Source organism: Marmota flaviventris, chromosome 14 (genome assembly GCF_047511675.1).
Source record: "Marmota flaviventris isolate mMarFla1 chromosome 14, mMarFla1.hap1, whole genome shotgun sequence".
Classification (NCBI taxonomy): domain Eukaryota; kingdom Metazoa; phylum Chordata; class Mammalia; order Rodentia; family Sciuridae; genus Marmota; species Marmota flaviventris.
The window spans coordinates 37,335,957-37,359,589 of NC_092511.1; the positions used below are offsets into that span (position 1 = coordinate 37,335,957).

Genomic DNA, 23,633 nt, shown 5'->3' on the forward strand with positions numbered 1-23,633 from the left:
ACATTTGACCTTTGATTTTTTGGATTGGCTTATTTCATTTAACATGAGTCTCCAGATCTATCCATTTACTGGCAAATGTCATAAAGTCCTTCTTGATGTGTATATATATACCACATTTTCTTTACTCATTCATCCATGAGTTGAAGGCACCTAGGTTGGTTCCCATAGTTTAGCTATTGTGAATTGTGCTGCTATAAATATTGATGTGGCTGCATCACTGTAGTATTCTTATTTTAGATCTTTTGGATATACACCAAGGAGTGGGATAGCTGGAATTACCTGTTATTTGAATTTTGGTACAATTTGCCTGCAAAATCACTCTATTCTGGTATGTCTCCAATGCCTGATAAAAAGTTCTTCAATGATAATAGAATTTACAAAATTTTAATTTATTCTCAAGTAGTTTCAGTTGGCATATTTTTATATTGGTCTAAATTTTCAAATATATTAACACAAAATAGTTCAAATGGTGATTCCATTCCTAGTTTTTTGATAAATCTACATACTGCTTTCCAGAGTAGTTGCATCAATTTGCAATCCTACCAAGGAGTATACCTTTTCCCCTTATCCTCACCAACATTTATTGTTACTTGTAATCTTGATAATTGCCATTCTGACTAGAGTCAGATAAAATCTCAGGGTAGCTTTAATTTGCATTTCCCTAATTGCTAGAGATGTTGAACATTTTTTTCATGTATTTGTTAGCCATTAATATTTCTTCTTTTGAGAAGTGTCTGTTGAAATCCGTTGCCCATTTGTTGATTGAGTTATTTGCCTTGGTGTTTTTTTGTTGTTGTTGTTGTTGTTTGTTTGTTTGTTTTTGTGTGTGTGTTAAGTGTTTTGAGTTCTTTGCTTGTCTTGGAAATTAACACCCTATCTGAGATGCAAGTGGCAAAGATTTTTCTCCTATTCTATAGGCTTTCTCTTCACACTCTTGATTGTTTCCTTTGCTGTGAAGAAGCTTTTTAGTTAGATGCCATCTCTTTTATTGATTTTTTCAATTTTACTTCTTGCAGTTTTAGAATTTTGCTAAGAAAATCAAGTTCCTGAGCCAGTATGTTGGAGTGTTTTGGCCCACATTTTAAAAATCTATTAAATTAACCACATTAACAAATTATAGGACAACTACATGGCCATCTCAAAAAGTGCAAAAAAACTCATTTAATAAAATTCACCAATTAATCATAAGGGAAACTATTAGAAAACTACAATAGAAAGACATTCTTTAACCTAAGGTATGGACCTTCTAGGATCCCTACTAATGGCCCTGATAGATCAATGAGGATTCTTTTCTACTCTGCAGTTATTTGAACAGGTATTTATCCTATGTGAGATCTGGGCACTCCTTTGCTCACAGCTCACCTTTTGTTCTTCTTCAGCCTTATGAACTCATATGCTACACGTGTATAGCCTAGTATTCAGCAAAGATAAAAGAATGTTTCTTTGAAAGGTTTCTGGAACTCTTTTTTTCTGTATAGTTGTACCCTCCGCAAAACTCTGCCCTACATCTTCTGTCTCACACTGCCTGAAGTCCAGTCTTTTTCTTGACTTAGTAAGATTGATAGAATCTGCCTGGATATGGAATGTGCCTCCAGGACACACCCTCTTAGGAATAACAGTCCTGTGCTGCCCTTTGTCTAATACGAAAACCAATTTTCTAAATTTTGCCCAGTTTTCCAGTTGTTTACAGCAGGAAAGTAAATCTGATCCCTAGTATCATGGTCACAAGTGAAAGTTTATTACAGATGGACTAAGACTTATGACAGATTCTCATCTCAATAAACCCATTGTAAGTTGAATATATTGTAAATCAAAAATGCATATAATACCTAATCTCCAAACATCACAGTTTGGCAACACAGTAAACTGAAATGTTGGTTGTTCATTCTTGTGATCTCATAACTGACTGGTAGCTCCAGCTTGATTCTCAGCTATATGATCATTTTTTTGTTGTCTGCTTACTCTTAATAGAGCAGGGACACTGTTGGATTGTTTGGCAACTCTGCTTATACTGGTGGGCCAGTTGACCATGGGTTTAATGTAAGGCAGAGTTTCTCTAATGACACTTTTGACTGGATAACTCTTTGTTGAAGGAAACTTTCCTTGTGCACTATAGGATGTTCAGTAGCATCCTTGACTTCTATGTGCTAGATGCCAGTAGCACATCCCATGCCATTGGTAACCCCAGCCCCTGGGTTTGTGGTAATTCAACATGTCTCTAGAGATTGCCATAAGCCTTCAGCTGAGAATTGCTGATGTAGGATGATCTGTCTGGGATGTTCATGAGTGGACTCTTAAATTTTATATCTAGGTATTCCCCATCGGATAGTCCTCTAATTTCTCTTGCCTGAAGGATTAAGTGGAAGAAGAGAGCAGGGAGTCTTTAAATACCCTCACCTGTGCCTCGTGCTCCTTCATCTCGAAGCTATCTATTTTCCTCTCAGTAGCCTTCACCTCAAGACTTTGATGAGTGTGGGAGAGACAATCAACCAGTGGTAAGGAATGGGGTGAAAGAAGAAATCCAAGAATTCACATGACTCTCACAGATCTTTCATTTAATTGGTCTTCCTAAGTCAACATTCCCAATTCACAGTACTTCCAGAGGTGCCATCAGTTCTTGGGCCTGTTGAAGATTCTAAATTTTTTTCCTATATTAATGTCACTTTATGATGACTCTTCAGGTCTGCCAACTGTTACCAGGTGTCTCTGCTTTCCATCCTCCAAAATTTGGCTCCTTTGATATCTTCTTTAACTTTCTTTATCCGTAGGGTTCATGGCACTTTCCCTCAAAATAGCTTTGATGTAATTATAGAGGGAAAAGTTAAGAAAGATCAAAATTAGACATGTTTTATTCTGTTAATTTTTTCTAGAAGCTTCCGTTTCTTGCACTTTTGATAATTTCATCACGTTCCTAATGGTTACCAGTTATTTGGGGAAGTTGGTTGTTCAGGCGAAAGGGACAGCTCTAACCTATTTTCTTCCCACCTTTCCTTGTGCCTTGCTGGGGCTAGAGCTCGGTGGTAGAACATGGGTTCCCCAAGCCCTGAGGTCAATCCCCAACATAAAAAAAAAAGAGTTAGTTGTAGCCACCAACCAACCAAGTCATGTGGAAAAGTAAGCTATTAGTATTGAGAAGAGGCCCACTCAAGAAAGACAGCTCTTGAATGAGAGAAGAAACGGCCAGACTTCTCCAGAGGCTGAGACACAGGAATGGCAAGTTCAAGGCTAGCCTAGAGAACATAGAAGATCCCATCTCAAAAACTAAAACTTATAAAAGGATGGGGGGAAAGGTTTTTATAAATCCAGAGTGGTGTCATTGGAATGTAAGGATTTTTGAAGAGCAACCAGCTTTCTTGGATTATAGAACCAGAAAGAAACTGAAATGCTTTCTCTTTTACTGCTACTTTTTCAGTGAACTTTTTGTTTGCTTGGTACCTGGGATTGAACCCAGGGTTGTTTTACCACTGAGCTACATCCCCACCCCTTTTTATTTTGAGAGGGGGTCTTGCAAAGTTGCTTAGGGCCTCCCAAAGTTACTGAGGCTAGCCTTGAACTTGCAGCTCTCATGCGTCAGCCTCCCAAGTCACTGGGATTTCAGGTGTGCAACCCTGTGCTTGGCTCCATGAACATACCTTGTACAAGGCCCATCAGTTGCTATTCCAGCACCTGAGTCCACATGACCCTTCTGGCTCCACTCTGCCAACAACTGCATCTTTCCTCTTGTCTTTCAGTTCAAATTACTGAAAAAGAATTACAGCCTAGTTCCATATTTTTATACAGTGTATAAATTAAACATAACCAAGTGACCAGCATGGGAGAAAGTGGTGGGGCAGGGGAGGTGTTACACAGCCATATCCATTCAGCAGGGACCTTATATGTGGCAGGAAAATTGACCTACCCCGGCCTAAATGAAACATTTGTTTTAATGAATCTGAATTAGAATAGAAGCTAGAACTTTTAAGTATACAACCTTAATTTTTGAAGTTGGTGTCAAGTGCAGAATCCATGTACCTTACAAAGCCATTGTCAAGATGAAAGTGTAAAAAGTATGGGATTGGGTTAGTATGGTGATTCCTTTCATTGAAATGGTTTGCACCTCAAATTAACTACTCTCCATGATTCCTGCAAGTCTGCTGGGTGCTGAGGCATCTGTTCTCTCTGACGTCACCAGTCCTCAGCCTGTATTTTTTACCTAATGTTTACAAATTCCAAAGCATACTAAAGCGCCCTCAACACTCAGCCCCACAGAATTTGGTCTGCTGTGGAGCTCTAAGGAACTCACTATTTTTCCAAAATAATGTATAATGTTTCTACATCTATGTGATTGTTCAAAATCAAGGGTCAGCAAACTACAGCCTATAGGCAAGTTGCCTATTTCTGCGGATAAAGTTATATGGGAACATAGCCATGGCCATTCATTAACATGTTGTATAAGGCTGCTTTTGTGTATGGTGGCAGAGTTACAAAGCCTAAAATGTTTATTGCTTGGCCCTTTAAGAAAAATTTTGCAGACCCCTCTTCTAGTTAGTTCTAGAAATGATCAGCATGTTTGGGAAAACTTTGGGTTGTTGTAAAGGTTCATAGCTGCAAAATAGTGGTACAATGTTTTCCCAGGCTATTTTTATTGTTTCTTAATTCCTTAATCACTTTAAGGATTAAATTTAGAGCCAAAAGTCACTCAGACATCTCTAAAGATTATCTTACTGGCATAAGCTAAAGCACATATTATTGTACATTCATGGACTGAAATATTAAGTAATTTGATCTAGATGATTGTTTACAGTTTAACTCAAATGTACTCAGTCTGTTCTGGTTATTTATTCAAGGATTATATTTTCTTGCTACATTCACTCAAGAATAATAGTATGTGATCATTTCCTGTGTGATCTGGAATGTGGGGACCTCTCTCCAAATGCAGCCCTCTGGTTTGTTTCCATGATGTGGAGTTGGCCTTTAGGTGATGTGATTGAGGTTTCCCAAACAGGATGTTAATTTTCACTCTTCACAGTTGGCAAAATAAAATCCTTTGTATGATTTTGAAGGCCAAAGAGCCTCATATCCTCTCACACCATCTTTAATTTATAAAATAAATGTTAACTTGGTTTCTTTGTGCATCATTTGCAACAAACTTGTATTTTTAAGGTGCTCTCCCCAACTCAGGCAAGCACACTCAGCTAAAGCAGCCTATTTGGAAACAAATGAGTTTTAGCTAAGAGTTTAATGATAAAAATACATTGCTTGCAAAAGTTCTAAGCAGCACTCTGGTGCCTCCTACACAGTTTTACCAACAAACTCTTTGCCTGAAATACAAAATCTTTAAGGCAGCCTCCACTTTCTCCCTCCAAGAGGGAAGAGGAAAGAAAGGTTGTGGCTTTTGCAATACAGAGGACCCTCCTCTTCAGTGTCCTCTCACAGGTTCCTGATTCCCACAGTACAAGTTGAAAAAACGAGAAAAGAATCTTCGTGCCAAGACATGCAGCAGTTAACTCTTTTGAATGAGAAAAATGTGTGTTCATGACCACCAAACTGAGACATACAGCCATCACTGCTACTGGAAACTGGGGACTGGGTCTGAGCCAGAGCAGCTGCTCTCTGTGCCGCTCCTACTTAAGAGGAGACTAGCCTGCAGACTGGCCTGTCACAGCTTGCCCTGCCCCAGAACCCTGGACTCCCTCTCTGAAGTTTCCACTTGTTCCATCTTGTTCTACCCAGTAGACCGTCTCTGGCACCTCTTCTTTGCTAGGCATCCTGCTTTGGTGAACCCTACAACCTGCATTTTCTCCAGCGTAACACTGAAGTTTCTCCTTAACCAATCTTTCCCTGGCTTCTTCCCTCTCCCACTAAACTGTAAGACCGCCCAAATCCAAAGATCATGGTTTTTGTTTGTTTGTTTTTTGTACTAGGGATTGAACTCAGGAGCACTCAACCACTGAGTCACATCCTCAGCCCTATTTTGTATCTTTAGAGACAGGGTCTCACTGAGTTGCTTAGCGCCTTGCTTTTGCTGAGGCTGGCTTTGAACTTTCGATCCTCCTGCCTCAGCCTCCTGAGCTGTTGGGATTACAGGCTTACACCACCGAGCCCAGCAAGACCATGTATTTTTTTGTTCAACAAGACTCTTATATAAGGTTGCCAGAATTAAAATTGGGGTTACTTATTCCCCAATATGTAGTCCACCATAGGAATTCGATTGTTTTGAATGAAAGAAAAAGGGATGGGACTTCAGACTGAATGGGGCAAAAACAGCAGTGTTATAGGCAGTTGTATTTCCAACAGCCCCATGAGCAGGGATTTGCAGAGTTGAATGAAAGAAAGCCATGGAGGGTGGCCATTGACAGTGAGCCTCTGCTTTCACTTGCTGTCTTCCCACCCAACCTCTCCCAAGACTCTTTCAGGCTAAGTGCTGCAACATACAACTGATGGAGCTTTTGTTAGTCACCCAATTCTTTTAAAAATCCCTTTATTTCAGCTTTATGTCCAAAAGTCCAGGCACTTAGCTCCAGACGCCCCTGTGTAAAACATTGTCAGGAGCCTATAGAAAAACTGTACTAGTGCCCAGGGGGTTTATTTTGATTATCTAAAATTTCACTTTTTGCTCTGTGTCTGATTTCATGGGAGACTTATTTTTCTTCTAGACTCTGGATCCATGAAATCTATGCTAATTTGTGTGTGGGGGAGAATAGTATTAGCCTATTCCTTTACCATGTGTTTACTCTTCTTATTTCTTCCTTCACCTAGAAAGCTCTCCTAGTTTGTGCTCCTTACCTCAGAGAAGATGAGTGAGAGCAAGGGACAGAGAAACAAAAGTAGCTGCCCTTAAGGAAGAAAAAACAAAAACTAATGACATAGACAAAATATTTGGAAGAAAAGATAATGACAGTAGAAAAGAGAGAAAAAAAAATCTTGGAGAGAGGAAGTGAAGCCATAGGAAAATAGAAATGGCAGAGATAGTGTGGAGTCCTGTGCCCTTCCCCAGGCTCACTTGAGAAGGTCACAGTTCCAGATGTCTTTGAGGTACTTATTCCTTATCCTCAATAGAACCCCAGGAAAGTGGCAAGACCCCAGAGAAGAAATGGGTGCATAGTTGGTTCCTGCTAAAGGGAACTGAGGCAGGCAGACATGCTGTTTTACAGCCCCTTGTAAGATAAAAAATGCCTCCTTGTGACCAAGAGGATGACAGAAATAGAGGTACTCCTGGGCCTGAATGAGGTCATCAAACTGTGAAGAATGGCTCAGTAAATGCCAGTGCGGAACAGTGATCTTGAGGTCCATGTTAGTCCCTCCACTCCTCTCCCACTGCACACCTTGCATCTCATAAGCCCATTTCAGAAAGGCTTTTCCTAAATACAACCCAAGGGAAAGGAAAGGTTGAAGGCCATGAGTTCACTGAGGGTTCATTTCTAACAGTTTAAAGAAATGGAGGCTTGAAGTCAAAAGTAGTTGAAGTTCTCACATCAGCATGTGGAACTGTATCCACGGCTTGCGGTTTATTTATATTCAGGGTTGACATTTCTAATAAAGGAGCGGTGCTCAGTTAGCCACTTAAACGTCTTCTCAAAAAGTGTTCAGGTTCAAGAAACCAAGTAATGGGTATACTATCCAACATATGCCATGAAAACAGAGCCAATAAACAGGGGGAATGTTCTCTCCTGATGATAAGAGGTCTCTGTTCTCCACCCCAAAAATCAAGACAAACAATTTGCTAAGTGTGGAAACTGCATTTCAACATTAACAAATAAATAAATAAATAACCTCAAGCAAGATCCTAGCTTCACTTTTAGTATCAGTTGATCAAGAAAATAGAAAGCTAAGATATATTCAATAATGTTAAAAATCAATTTATTTTATTCATTGTAATAACATTTATGCATATTTGGAAAGTAACCCATATAGATGAGCACATATTGCACTTGATCTACTGAGAGAACACTCACATGGGTTTGCGGATCCCTTGCAGTGCCTGGAGGTCTGAGGGCCACAAGTTGGAACCTACTGGGCCAAATTATTTTAAATTGGTCTTGTTTAGAAAATCCAGCATGTATGATGGCAATGTCTTGCAGAAATCTCTCTTTTAGTATTCCAGTCTGAGGACTCTGGCAGAAGTAATAGCCTGCTGCAAAACGGATCACCCTTTTTTGTTTGCAAAGTCTTCATACCAGCTGAATCACAGCTTGCTTTGCACTTCTCGTAACACCTTGCAACATCACAAAATATTTGCTGGAGTTTGTGGAGGGCGGCTGCAGAATTAGTAAACTGAAAGGAGGCCTTCCTTCACTCCCACCCCTGTCAGCACCTTCTGTTCCAGCAGACCGAAAGGCAGCTTGAGGACTCTGATTGCTTCTCCAGAGTATGACAATTCTTGGCACTGTAGCCTGGGGCAAGGATGGAAGCAAAGGAAACATTATGGAGTTTTGCAGGTGCCAGTACAGAATATTGTCACTTTACAGAATTGAATGTATAATGACTTCATGAAGGTGAGTTGCTATGGCAACTAGCATTCTCAACTTTTATATCTGGAAGTAAGAATGGTATGGGCCATTTCTATTTGGACTATATATTCTGGGTTTAATGAGTAACTACCCATGCTCCAACTCCTAGGTAACCAGGCTCTTGCAATGCTGGACCAGGAAGGGACCTTAGCAACCATCTAATTTCACCTCTTAGGTTTATAGATAGGGAACTGAGATTCAGAGAAGTGACGCTTCATAACTAATATGTGTTGGTCCTGAGCCCATGTTTCCCCACTTAGTTTTCTAGTGCTCTGTTCTTTATACTGCACTGCCTTTCCGAATGAACTCACCCAACTTTCATGACTAGAAAACTGAAATGGAACCTCAGGTAGATAGAGGGTCACTGTCATTTACCAATGGTACGTTAAATCAAGTCCTTTGGATGTCCTGGTGTCTCAAGGATCTATCTATCTTCATCAGAGTAAGCCCAGATTTTACATGCAAAAAATTTTTACATATCCAGAATGATGGGTAGTACTGAGGAAATAGGAGTGACTTGCGGGGACTTGATCTAGTTTTATGGTTCCAACATATTACATAGATTAGCAATCTGCAAAGAAAGAGAATATACTCCACTTACAGTGAACGTAAAGTTAACTTCCTTCAGTGATTTATAAAATGCATCCTTTAGGTTTTTTCAAGGCCTCCTTTCATGAATCATTCTCACACAAATACATGCAAAAATACTTTGGATAAGAATTTTATCCAGTTAATAAATCACCAGCCCACAGAAAATTTAACTATTAGAAGTTTTCATAGGTTCTTGTAGAGAAGAAAGGCAGAAGTTTAGAGTATTTACTACCATTATTTCAAAAGCAAATCTAAATCCGAAATTAAAACTTAAAAAATGAAATTAAAGTGTTAATTCATTTTAAACATACACGTGAATACAAACATTTGATCCTCAAAAGTCTTAAAATGTGAAAATCATCTGGAGATTCTACTAACATGCAGATACTGTCTCAGGAGGTCTGGGACAAGAGTTTGCATTTCTAATAAGCTCTTAGGTGGTGTCAATGCCTCTGGTCCTTGGTTTATACCTTGAGTAGAAAAGGGCTAGTTTACTTGAGGCCTCCCTGGATTTGTTTTCTTTCAATGTCAACTCTGACTTTCAGATCTCTGACTACCCCAGTCACAAGAACTTTTCTGGTTAAATTTTATCCACATGGCACTTAGGTGCTGCTGTGTATCAACATGTCCTATAGGTACATATAATATCCCCAATCTGATCTTAACCCATCTGCATTTGCTCAGCCCTGTGTGTATACATAGTTGCTGAATGAAGAACTATTGATGATTGATTGATCCACTGAAAATGATTTCCTCCTTTCCCAGAATGCTCATCCATGAATTCAACTTAAAATACAAAGAAACATTGAGTCTATTCTTACTCTTACTTTCCCTCCTCTGTAAGTTGACGTTTTTTAGAAATCAGTGGCTGTGTAGAGACTACTCATTGGGTCTGTGACAAAACAACAGAGTTGTTAGGATTTCTATTTAAAGGACAAACCAGTTACTGGTTGTAGTAGGCCATCAGAGTGGAAGCACTAGATTATATTAGGAAGGACACAGCTTGGAGGCTAATAGACTTGATTCACAGCCTTAGTCTGTGGCCTACAAGTTGTATATCTTAAGAATAGTTACTTAAAATTCCTGAAACTTATTTCCTCGCCTGTAAAATGGGATACCATCTCCTGTGGTTTTTTTTTTTTTTTTTGTAGGAACTATAGGAATGCATTATAAATTGCCTAACCTTGTGCTTAGTAAAAGACAGATGTTATAATCTCAGCAGAATCTCTCCCAAGCAGATCTGGAATTGAGTCTTTACCATTCACCCTCTGCCTTTAGAGCCCTGGAATAGCTTACATGCAGGGCATTATCGCCATCTTGTGGTGTATCACTGTCTAAGTGTCCTTATATACCTCTTTCCTTATTACCTTTGAATGGTTGTAATTCATTCATATATTTCATGCAACAGGCATTTATGAATGCCTACTGTGTGCCAGGCACTGATTTGGCTGCTGAAGCTACAACAGTTAAAAGATAAACATGGTCCTTGCCTTCAGGGAGTCATTAGGTAGGGAAGATAGAAATTAAATAATTACCCAAATAAAATTTGCATTCATCTTGTGAAAGTTATATGAAAGAGTATAGGATCCTGTGGGTATGCAATAAGGTTACCCAGGGAATTGAAGTTGAAGGAGAAAAGAGAACTTGGCCAAGAGGTCACATTGGGCATGTGCCAACAGACACCCAGCAGCATTTCTTTGGGAACATCAACCCCCATTTAGGCTCAGGATCCTGCCAGTCCACAGGAAGCTCCAATCTCAGGCCTTTTTTATCAGTCACTTAGTGTCTATAGCATTCCACTCTATGCAAGTTACTTTACATACATCATCACTGACTTTTTCATAGTATTATCCTTTTGCAGACAATAATTGGAGAAGTTAAGGAACTTGCACAAAGACATAAAATGATATATCAGAAACAGGATTAACACCTCATCTCTCTGCCTGAAAACTCCATGCTCTTTCCTCTACTCATGCTGTCTCCCTAATGCCAAGCTCTGCTCTCTTTACACTGCATGATGATGCAGAAAGGAAACCATTAGAAGTGCTCAGGGAGAACAAAAATGCAGAGAAGGAGGGGAAATATAACAATATCTCAGTGGGTCATGTGTGAAGGACAGAGAGAAACCGCTGGCATGTCTAACTAAGCTCCTCCAGTGTGGTTTTAGAAGAGTAAATTCAAGAGATCTGCTCTACCAGGAAAGCAAATATCCCTAATAATGTTCCTTATGCTCTTGTGCTTTGAAATGGGTTATAGCTGCTACTAAATTAAATGATGTGGGATCATTTGGAGAAGAGTAGTGATCCTCTTTACATCTATAGGAAGATGTAAGGATTGCTAAGCACCAAGCACCAAAGCATCACTAAGTCAGAAAATACCCACAGAACTGAAAGTTTCTTGCTACACAGGACTTTCAGCTTTAAGGTTGGGACATTCCCAGGCAAATCATGACAGTTGGTCACCATATCAATGGGCCTGACAGTGAGGCTCTGATGTACTTAGGAAGTTAGGCTAAAAAAGTATTGAAATGTGGGGTCCAGTAGAGGGCTCAGTCACAGACTATGGCAGCAAAGCTGAGACAAGGGAGGTTTAGGTCCCTCAATAAGCATCTTGGTACTCAGCATTTGGATTACCAAATCATTGTAGGCAGAAATCATTGACTCCAGGCCTGAGGGAGGACTCAGGTAGAGGACAAGTAGGGCAGAAGAGTCAGGCCAATCTGTACCTGGGCTGTAAAATAGAATGAATGACAGCACCTGTCACTAAAATAATCTGTGAGCTCTACTAGTTAATATGTGTAACATGCTTAGAGTGGTGCCTGGCCCTTAGGAATATAGGAAGTGTCACCATGGAATCCTCAGAAAGAAAAGAGGATGACCCTGGGTGGATCACATCCTCTGTAACTGTTTTCCCCATCCACAAAAGGAAAATCAAAATCCTTGACAAAGCTTTCAGAAGGGACAGAACAGGACACAACAATCAACAAGGAGAGAAATCATGGAGATAGTTAGGAACTTGTGCTCTGGAATCGAATGACCTGGGTCACAGCCAGCTCTGCCATTTAGATGTTCCTTTATTTATTTGACAAACATTTATGAGCCAGGCATTATTCTGAACACTTTACACATAGCAGCTCATTTAGTTATCATGACGCTCTTATGGAGTAGGAACTGTCATTCCACTTTACAGTCAAGGAGACAGAGGCACAGAGTGGCTATAACTTGTTCAACTCATGCAGGGAGCCAGAACCTAGGGCGACTTTGTTAACATTTCTGTTCCCCTTAAAAAAATGGGGATAATGCATTATGACATCTATCTCACAGGGTTGTTATACATATTAAATGAGCTAATCTATATAAAGTACTTAACAAAGTAAGCCCTCATACTTAGCTTAGGTAGTAGTTAGTAATGAGCATTGGAATGCAAATCAATAATGTGGAGAGGTCACATATGTTCTTTAAATTGCTTTTAAGGCTAATGAATAATAGAGAAAAAGAACAGGTGTACTAAGTCTGAGAATAAACATGGAGAAACAAAGGAAACCAATTAAGAAATACGTCAAAAAAGGAAAGATCAATAGGGCTGACTCCTGACAGGGTCTTCTGAGGTCAACGTAGGATTAGGATATATGGCCGAAGGTTTCTCAATGTATTTCAGAAAGGAAATTTCATTAGTAGCGCAGGTGCAGTAAGATGAAGTCTGCCAAGTCATTGACCCTGTCTCTTGCTTTAACATAGGACTGACTTGTAGATAAAGCCCCCTCCCCCATGAGATGAGCACCATGACAGTCCAGAAAGGACCAACTGCTGCTAATTACAAGTCTTACTAGATTTTCAAAATGTGCTTTTACCATTCCCCTCATGAAGCCCCAGGCTAGGGGACCCCATCAAAAATTTCCCCACCAGTTAAACACCTGGTTGGTGAAGACGGCAGAAGGCAGACCCCAGTTCTCCTGACAAACATCAAACAGGAATCAATTTAGAAGCAGCATTGTTTCCTTTGTTATTCTCTGCTAGGAGATGCCTCTCTCTCTCTCTCTCTCTCTCTCTCTCTCTCTCTTTCTCTCTCTCTCATGTTCTCTACTTGAGCCTTACTTTACTTTTACTCACAATAAAATTCTTTTACTTGGCTTTTTGTGTTTGACTTTAAATTTTCTTTTGTCAGGACATAAGAACCAAGGTTTGAAGCATTAGCTTCCCCGTCTCCTGTGACACTTAAACCTCAAGTAATTTACTGTTTAATTGGAGTGATAAGATATATATTCTGTAACTATCAAATATATAACTGTCATTTAAGAAAGTGCCCACTGAGCTGTAAAAATTTAGCATGGGGCAGGGACCTTAGGAATACAAGGGGGACTAACAGATCCTGTTTGCAGAGAGAACATATAGGCCTTTGAGGGGAAATGGTGAGGTCTCTAGGGATTGGCAATTTGTTCCAAAACTCCAGCTTTACAAACCCTTGTGTTAGAGAAGAAGTCCTTAGTAGCCCACAGAGAGAGCTGAGGCACCTGGGCCCAGCCCTGAACAAGCTAGGGAGGCCCACAAAGGCAGCCTGTTCTTGCCTCCTGCTGCGGAAGGCCCAGGCAGAGTCCTGATTCCAGCCCAAGGTCTGGATTTCCACCATCACTACCTCCTTCCTGCCGGAAAACCACTGCACTGGTGCCATCCCTGGACTCCATCCATCTAGACGCACCTTTGGCTCACTGACAGAGGCCTCTTTCCTCACCTGCACTATTTTTTTATGATGTCTTCTGGTTCCAGGCAAGACATTTCATTCACTTTATCAGCCCCAGGCGGGGGACCCTGTGAGAAGAGAGGATGGGCCAGAGATGGGAATCATGATGAGGTGAGAGGAATATCTCTTATCAGAGATGTGGTGATGCTACTCACAAGTAGCACTAAAGCCCTAGGACTTCCCCCACATTCTTCATGAGGGGGGAAGGTAAAAGCACATTTTGAAAATCTAGTAAGACTTGTAATTAGCAGCAGGGAGAGAATAGGCCCCTTCTTCAGAGCAAGTGACAAGAGCAGTAAGCACTGGGTAGATGGTACTCTCCAGCCAAGCCAGGATCTCTTTCCTCCTCTCCCACCTCTTAAAAAGGGACAGGAGCTGTGCTTGGGATCAGAGAATTCTTTTCAACTGTTTGCACTGTTTGCCTCTGAATGAGTTCTCTGTCCCTCCCAAGCCCTTTGGATATATGGTTGCTGCTAAACACACACACACACACACACACACACACACACACACACACACACACCCCAGACTGAAATTTTTATGACAATTGTTTTGTTTTGGGTTTTTATGAATGATATAGATGAAAATATGTATTGTATTACACAAATCAAGGAGATCGCTTCCCATTGCCAAGCATCTTTGAAATGGGGGCTGTAACACAGAACTGTTTTTAGAATTGCTGCTTTGGTGGCTGGCATAGGACTGGCAAGCCCCTCTCTGTCAGGGCTGCAGGAACTCAGGTGTGTTCTTTCCTAACTTAGCTCATGGGCTGTGGGAGAGTCTCTCTGGGTGTCTCTCTGGGCTTCATTGCTAGGCAGCCCAGATTTTCTGCCCCACATGCCTGCTCTGGAGGATGGAAGCTGAATGCACGCTTGCCTCTCCCTGGGATCTGCGACTGCTCAGCAGTCCCCAGCCTTGCTTAAGGAACCTTCTGCTGACTCCCTTCTTGCAGCACTATCATCTGCTCTTTCTCAGAGGCCTCTTCTTGTTTGGTTGGTTTTTGTTTTGTTTTGTTTTTTTAAGCTGGGAAGAGAAGCTCTTCTGACCCTCCTTGGAGGGAGGCCTTTTCAATCAATCCACACACACCCCAACCTCATACCTGGCTCCTGCCCACATTTCCTTTCACAATGCCCTTGACTTGCCTGGCCTGCCTAGGATGTTCCTATTTACACTGCATTACAATGTGGATCTGAGTTGATCTTGCTTATAAAACAACTTATTTTATTTTTGTTTATTGTTATTTTAAAGGGCAGGGAGGAGGAAATGAATACTGAGGGAAGGAAAAGGGTATGGACATTTACTTAGCTCCCATAGTTCTTGAGATAGATGCCTCACACACATTGACTTACACATCCTCACAATGATTTGGGGAGATGTTAATTCCCCTAGTTTACAGAGGAGGAAATAGAAATTAAATAACTTTCACAAAGTCTCAAAGTCAGTCAACAGAGAAGCCAATTGCTAATTTGCTCCTCACTTAATCTAAAAATTTTCTAAATGTTTCAGTGTAAAAAAGAAAAACCAACTTCGTGAAGCAGACCATCAAATAGGCTGGGACCTGGGGCAAGTCAATGAACCTCTCTGAGGTGTAGTTTGAACATCTTTAGACTCAGGAAGCTGTTCTAGAGGGTCCTGAGCATCTGACCCAGTCTTTAATTGCCCTTGTTATTAAAAAAAAAAAAAATTACTTCTACCAGTATAGCCCAAATCTCTCAAGAACCTAAATAGCACTACCAGGAAATAATAAGGAGTACATCAGGAGTTGTCTCCTTGATCCCTGTGGGGCAGCAGCTCTGCTAAATCAGGATCTGCCAGTGGGCAGGAGGATGGCAAAACAGAGCTAAAGGAACCTGCATTTCTATATCACCACCCTCCACACCCCACCACAACTGCTCTTCCACTCCAGCCACTGCAGCCAGCATCCCTTGCCCCTGCGTGCTGCGTTGGCTCCCCATGCAGCCTGGGTGCTCCTCATAGCTGGCTGCCAGCACTCCTGAAGAACCAGGCCTCGCCATGCATGGTCCTTTGTCAGACCCAGCTAAGAAAAGTGGGTGGAACTTGCATGACCTCCCTTACCCCCTGGGAGAGTCTTGTCTGTGTGAAAGAAATAAGAAAATATTTATGGAAAACAAAAAAATTAACAGCAGTATGTACATACCTTGAAAGTCTAGGGGCCATAAACTGGAAGGGCATTTTTATACAAGAATTTGTGCTTGCCTGGCAGGAGGAAGATCACACACACGCATACACATATGTACTTACACACACATTTGCATGAATGTATACTGACTGTCTCCTTGGGATTTCCTAAGCCTTTCACATGAAGCCTCACCAGCCCCAGGAAACTGTACTTATGAACTCCAGTTCCACTAGAGCGTGCCAGCATTCCAGGGCCAAGTCAAGACTTTTAAATAGCTGTGGACTAGAGTCTGACCTCAGAGCACAGAGTGGACAAAGGAGAAGCCCGGGAGGCTGAGATAGTGGGGAAGCTACAGCCTACCCCTTTCACATTCGTATCTTTTCTCCTCCCCAGATCCCCCACCCCACACAACAAAAAAGATTAAGTCTCAGAATGAGTAATTGCATTTGAGAAAGACAGTGGTTGAAGGTTTTTTTCGTGAAAACATGCCTTCTTGATTTGGGATGGCCACCAGAGGCAGTATTACAGCTTAGGTCAAGTTTTCTTTGGCACCCCACATCTTACTGCTTATCCTCTTTGTTCCCATCCCAAGCCTCCTCAGGCACCCAGCCAAGCAGCTCTGTGCAATTCAACTAAATTTATAGGACACTACGCCACTTGGCACCATGCTGAGGAAGACAAAGTCATTCTGTTACCAGGTCTGTTGCAAGCTCTGTGACCTTGGGCTTTTACAGCAACTGTGTTCTTGCTCCACCTTACAGAAACTGGAAAGATGCGAGAAAGAAGATGAAGAAATCAGGCTCATATAGAAAGCCTAGGCCTCTCATGCAAAGACTGGCAAAGAAACACATGTGCGAATGCTTTAATAAGATGTCCAAGGCAGATGTGTTTCATTTTCTTGTTTTTTTTTTTTTTTTCCCTGAGACAGGGGTCTCACTGTTGCCCTTAGTGATAGTTCTGCTCTAAACAACTTTTTCAATTGACCACAGTACAGTAGTCCCCTTTATCTTTGGTTCGGGTTTCCCCTCAAATGCGGTCCAGATATATTGAATGAAAAATTCCAGAAATAAGCAGTTCATAGTTTTAAATAACTTTTTAATTATAGTAGATTATCATAATTGTTCTACTTTCAACTATCATTTATTGCTGTTAATCTCTTATTGTGCTTACCTTATAAACTTTATCATAGTTATGTATGTATAGGAAAAAAGAGTAAATATAAGGTTCAGTACTATTTGTGATTTCAGGCATACACTAAGGATCTTAGAACGTATTTCCTGTGGATGAGGGGGGACCACTATAGTCTCAATGATATTTGATGAGAGCTTCTGTGATAATACCTTAATTCCTACTTTTATTAACAGCTAGTTTGTAAAGGCTATGGAGACACTGTGTGCTGGGCATCCTGAGAAGGCAGGGCTTGAGCCAGGCAGGTTGATGTGTGGAAAGGGTGGGAAAGGACACAGGGCTTTGGCCCATGTCTGGGTGCAGGAACAAGGTAGGTAGGGGCAAGGGACATCAAGCTGGTCAGAACTTAGGAATTTGTAAAGGATAAGCAACAGGCGTAGAATTGGATAGGTAGGATAGAAGAGAGGAAAATATATTTATGAGGCACTGGTAAGTATAGCATGTGATTCCATACTGTGCATAAATTTATTTTGTCATAGCAAGCATAAGAGAAGTGGATTATTTTCTTGATTTTCAGATAAGGACCAAATCCCCAAAGGCTGTCAATGAAGCAGTACTTACCCTAAGGTAGAACTGGGAGCAGTGGTTCCCCAGCCTCTAACAGAGTTCATCGAGGAAGTTAATTTATTTGCTTAATCTGAGCTAGTTAGCAGTAAAGCCTAGATTCCAATCCATCTTTGTGTCTTCAGTGCCAGAGAATAATCTTCATTTTGTTTTACCTCCTAGTTACTATCTTATCAACTTGCTAAAAAAATTTTATGGATTGGATTATGGCTGCATATGAATATAACCTATATATAACTATGTATCTATGTATTATGGATAGATAGATAGATAGATAGATAGATAGATAGATAGATAGATAGATCTACGTAGTTGAAGAATAAAGCAAGCCAGCACTAGTGACCCTGCCACCTACTTAGGGCACACAGTATTGCCAATGCTATTAAGTTCCCCATGTGCTCCTACCTGATTGTGAACTCCACGCTTCCTACACCCAGAGGTGACCACAGTGCTGAAATGTGTACTAGTGATTCTTTTGCCCTTTATAATGTCCTCACATATATTTGCTGCATAATTTCCATCTGCCCCTCCAGATCCAGATCCATTCCCCAACCTGGTCTACCCTGCCCTGTGGCCCCTGAGGCTGACAGACAGTACTGCATGGGGGATCCCTTGATCCTGGGCTCCCTGATGGGTTCTGCCAAAGTGAAGCGCTGATGGCAGATGAAAGGACAGGAAGAGGGAGGTCGGGGCTTTGTTCCCCTGCTCCCTCCCTGCTCCATGAATCCTAGGGTTCCACACTGTCCCTTGATGGTTTCCTCAACCTAGTATCTTTTGGCCTTTTCTAATTTATTATCACCTCCCTAAGTAGCCTTTCAGAATTGTTTTGTCCTAATCATCTCCCTGACATGAATTTTTAATCCCACACATGTACTATTTTAAAAATAGTACATGTGTGGGATTGAATAAATAATAAATAAATAATAATAAATAAAATAAATAATAAATAAATATTATTTTTGCCCACCCAGGAACCAATTTGTACCCCTTGGATGTTTTATTGTCCTCATTAAGAATGCATGCCTTGCCAGGTGCCACACCTGTAATCCCAGTGGCACAGGAGGCTGAGGCAGGAGAATAACAAGTTCAAAGCTAGCTTCAGCAAAAGTAGGGCCCTAAGCAACTCAGTGAGATCTCATCTCTAAATAAAATGCAAAATAGAGCTGAGGATGTGGCTCAGAGGCTGAGTGCCCCTGAGTTCAATCCCTGGTACCCCCACCTCCAAAAATAAAGAATGCATGCCTTAACTCAAGCCATGTTTTCATAGAGTTTGCTTAATAAATTCTCGATCATCTATCTCCATCTTGCAGGACCTTAATTAATTCATAGACCAATAAATTTAATTATATGTATTACCAATATAACAATATATTAAATAACATATGTTTATCAATATATTGTAAACAATATATTTCAGATTTTCCAGGCTTTGTTTGATCTTTATGTAAATGAAACAACAACATATTTTTATTTGTCCTGCTTTCTCACTCCATATTTGTAAAATTCAGCCACATTTACGGTGCAGTTCATTTTTATTCATTTTAACTGCTATGTGGTATTGTTTTAAAGAACAATTCAAAATTTATTTGTTCATTTAAGGTGGGGAAATCTGGTTTGATTATTCTGAACATATGGTATAGGACATTCTTATATACATCTCCTGGTTTAGATATAAATTCAGCTGTAGATATATACATATATGTATATATATGTGTATATATATATATATATATATATATATATATATATATATATATATATATATATACACACACACACACACACACACATACATACATACATATGCCTGGACACATATAGGATCTCTGGAGTGTATGCCTGGTTGAAGAATTGGTGGTTTGTAGGTCATGCCTACTTTTCCCCTTACCAGGAAATGCCAAATTGTTTTCCTGTAATTATAATAATGTACACTCATACTAATAAAGTATGAAAGTTCTAGCTGCTCCATGTTTTTACCAGCATTTGTTATCATCAGACTTGTTAATCTTTGCCTATCTTGTAGGTATGGAGAAGGTGTCTTGCTGTAGATTTGGTCTTCATTTTGCTTATTATTAGTAGGTTAGGCAATGTGTTCTTTATTTGGTGGCCATTCGTGTTTCCTTTTCTGTGCATGTCTGTGTCTTTATCCATTTGCAGTTGGGATGTTTCACTTTTTGTCACTAATTCATTGATGTCCTTCATATATCCTTGGCCAGTTACATATGCAGCAAATATTATCCCCAGATTGCAATATGTCTTTTCAATCTCTTTATGATGAATCCTGATGAATATAATAAGATTAAAATTTTAATGTAGAAAAGTATATGAATTATTTCCTTTATGGTGTCTTTTGTGACTTACCTGAGACATTCTTTCCTATTCTAAATTCTATGGCTTCTTTTAAAAGATATTTAAAATTATGCCATTTAAGCTGGGCTTGGTGGGGCACACTTGTAACCCCAGCAGCTTGGGAAGCTGAGACAGGAGGACGGCAAGTTCAAAGCCAGCCTCTGCAACTTAGTGGGGCCCTAAGCAACTCAGTGAGACCCTGTCTCAAAATAAAAAAGGGCTTGGAGATGTGGCTCGATGGTTAAGTGTCTCTGGGTTCAATCCTGGTACAAAAAAGAAAAACTGTGCCTTTTACATTTAAAATTTCAGTTTTTGATATATGGTTGGGAATCATTTTATTTTTTTCCATATATATGGAAACCAGTTTTCCAGGGCCACTTATTGAATGAGCCATCATCCCTTTTTGCCTTCTCTGTCAGATATTTGAACATGCATGGTCCGTTTTGCTGCTTTCTCCTATGTCCCATTGGGGTATTACTATATCCCTACATCAACAACACAGCTTGAATTTCTAAAGCTTAATAATAAGTCTTAATATCTGGTCTCTTTCTTCTCTAGCAGCATCTTGCCTGTTCTTGCTCTTGGCTCTTCCCTGGACAAATTTTTAATAGTCAGATTTCAAAAAGAATGTCACCGGTAGACAGCAAGGGAGGGATTAGCACCTACATGCAAAGCAGTGACACTAGGGTCACCGTACTGGGGCAGAGTAACATCCAAACCAGGACAGCTGGTGTCAGAGACCAGACATGTCTGAAGTCAAGGGGTCAAGGTCTCTGAGAGCCAGAACCTAACCACCCTATAGAGGGAAACTTGGGCAATGTCAAAACATGGTTTGTGCCCACTGGCCCAATGAGGACCTCATGAAAGTACTAAACCTTTATTATAAGCATCCTCATCAAGAGGTTTATTAAGGAACCAGATTATTTATTCTGAAGAGGAGAAATGGCAGAAATGACTTAATTGTTGAATACTGTTCTGGCTAGAAAGATCAATAAAAATGAAAAACAAGGCCAGACTTGGGAGTTGAGACCCATAGGGATCAATTAGCACTAATAGGAGAAAAATCTGGCTGAATCCAGAGCAATGGCCTGTTTTCTCCCACAGAGAATGAAGGTGGTTCCAATCCAAACCCATGTCTTTTACTGGGGTATATGTTGTTTGTAAGATAATATTCATTAAGCATTTAATATGGGCTTGGCTCTCTTCTAAGCATAAAACATGTATTAACTGATTTAAATGCCCTCCCCAATCAACTCCAAGTATGCACCTGACTTGTGATTGATCAGTCAGCATTTTCCTGTGAGAAATAGATCACTGAAGAAAATTGAAGAATTCCCCTTATGTATAGACCTTTGACAACCATTCCTCAAACTGGACATCTGCATTTTCCTAGTGAATCTTGCTTATTTGACCTGCATGAAGAAATGTAAAGCTAGGAGCCAGGTTATGCCATTTGAAAACAGAAACAGGCTCATGGTGGCTACATCTTCTCTGCGGAGACAGGCAAGAGGAAGGGAGGAGCAGGAAGATGGATATTCTAGACCAGAATGTCTGGAGTACCCATTATGTCCTACACAGAACAAGGACACCTTGGCCCCTTGCTTCGGGCCAGGAAGTCCATGGTATCAGACGCCAAGTCTTGGCATCAAGGATTTTCCAACAAGGAAGGCAGCCGCCTAGAATCTTTTGTGGAGCAAGACAGGTTATAAATAGACCTATAATTTTTTTTTTTTTTAACCAGAAGGCAACAGGCTTAGCACAGCTATTCTTCCCCTTGGTTCTCCTCCCTGCTTCGCCTTGCCTATCAAATCCCTGCTACCAGGCAGAGCCATCTGCCTACCAGCCAATCCGCTGCAGCAGCCTCAGGAGGGCAAGGCTGGAAACTGCTTCTTTGATGACTTCAGGTTGTGACTTTGCTTGTGGAGAAGAATAAATCTTCCTATCTTACCTCTGGCTAATTGGGAAGGAGGTAGAGGAGACAGGACTTGATTATACAATTTGTCACCTGTAACTAGATCACTATGGCATCTCTTGCAGAGGGAGGCTTTGGTCATATCCATAGAGCAGAAAGAGGCCCTGGGCCCTGGAACCTGCAGCCCAGACCTGCTCAGGGGGGGGTTCACTATGAGAGTATGTGGCTTGTGGTGTGTGTGCCTATGTGTGAGAGACAGATATATATATAGAGACAGAGACAGAGAGAAAAACAGATTGATTTCATCTGCATTTAAGCATGCAAAGACTAGAAAGTCATTTAATTACTGCTCCTCAGTCTTTGTTGTACATCAGTATCACCTGGAGGCTTGTTAAATCACTGATTTCTGGGCTCCACTCCCAGCGTTTCTGATTCAATAAATCTAGGTCAGGACTTGAGAATCTGAATTTCTTCTGAGCCACCAGATGATGCTGATGCTGCCAGTGTGAGGACCACTCTTTATAAACCACTGACTTTGCCCAATCTCCTGATTTCACAAATGAAAAAAACCAAAGCCCAACAGTTAATGAAAATACCTGAACAAAGGTGCACAACTGGTTATTGGCTAAAGCCAGAGTAGACTAGAAGCTCCTAGGTTCCTATTCTGGTGCTTATCCTACCACTTCAGACTGGCACATGCCCAGGATGCCAGAGAGGTGTTATTCTAATAATAAACATGCTTTCCTTTATGACTGAAGATGGCCAGTCTCCATGCTATTTCCTCTTCCCCTGCCTTCCCTAGTCCAACATAACTGGCTTGCTGGCTTAGGACATAAATAGCCCAGCCCAACCCACTCACCCACCGTCCAATGGAGCTGAGAATCAGATCATGTTCACACAGCCAGGTGCGCACTCTAAGAGCCTTATTTCTACTTTAATCCCTTAGTGTCCTTGTTGATACATGAGCCAGAGATCTGAGGCCTCTGCAGTGACCACTGGGCATGCACATTGGCCCTGGTTCTATCTATATCCTCCATGTTCATCATCAGATATGGTATCTGATATTTCACATCTTATAATTCACTTCACTGTCTTGCCTTTTCTGAAACTGACACTCTCCTCTGGATGATCCCCCGCAAGGTGAGGCACTAGGATTTGTTGGTCCTCACCCCTGGGCTGGAGTGTTGACCTATACTCAAACATGATGACGGGGGCCTATAGTCCACAGATAAACCTCTTCCATGATGTCCGTCTACCTAGAGGTCTTCTGAGCTCTGACTGCTTCCTGGAACTATTTTCTGCCTACCATATTGGGAAAATCAGGCTCAACCTGATATGAAATCAAAGCTGAGATTGGTCTTAAAGTACTTGTTCATCTGTCACAGGCGCTTCCAGCTTCTGCACTGGATAAGTTCCCCAGTCCCTTCTCACCCTAGCAGGGAGATCTAACACAAAAATGTCCCAGAGAAGGCAAGTGTTTCAAGTGATTTTTCCCCAACATGGGGAAGGAACACACTGGACCCATATACAGTAATACCTGGAAGGCCTCTTTTGATATGGAACGTGATGGTCTGGAAGAACAGAGTTGGTCACATTGTTCTTTATAAAGAATTAGTAGGGGTTAAGGATTTTGCTCAATGGCAGAGCGCTTTCCTAGCATGTG

The 23,633-nt window shown here is 40.9% G+C and overlaps 1 long non-coding RNA gene across 4 annotated transcripts in view; it reads right to left on the reverse strand.

Annotated features, from left to right (window-relative positions):
- Positions 1 to 2,567: 2,567 nt before the first annotated feature.
- The window catches only part of LOC114091934 (uncharacterized), a 52,214-nt gene continuing 31,148 nt past the window's right edge, over positions 2,568 to 23,633 (reverse strand). For all 4 annotated transcript variants that reach the window (XR_011704232.1, XR_011704233.1, XR_003582600.2 and 1 more), the window contains 3 exons: positions 7,935 to 8,372; positions 3,633 to 3,740; positions 2,568 to 2,795 (listed from right to left, as the gene is read on the reverse strand). This is a non-coding gene — a long non-coding RNA (uncharacterized lncRNA). The remainder of the gene's footprint in view (positions 2,796 to 3,632; positions 3,741 to 7,934; positions 8,373 to 23,633) is intronic.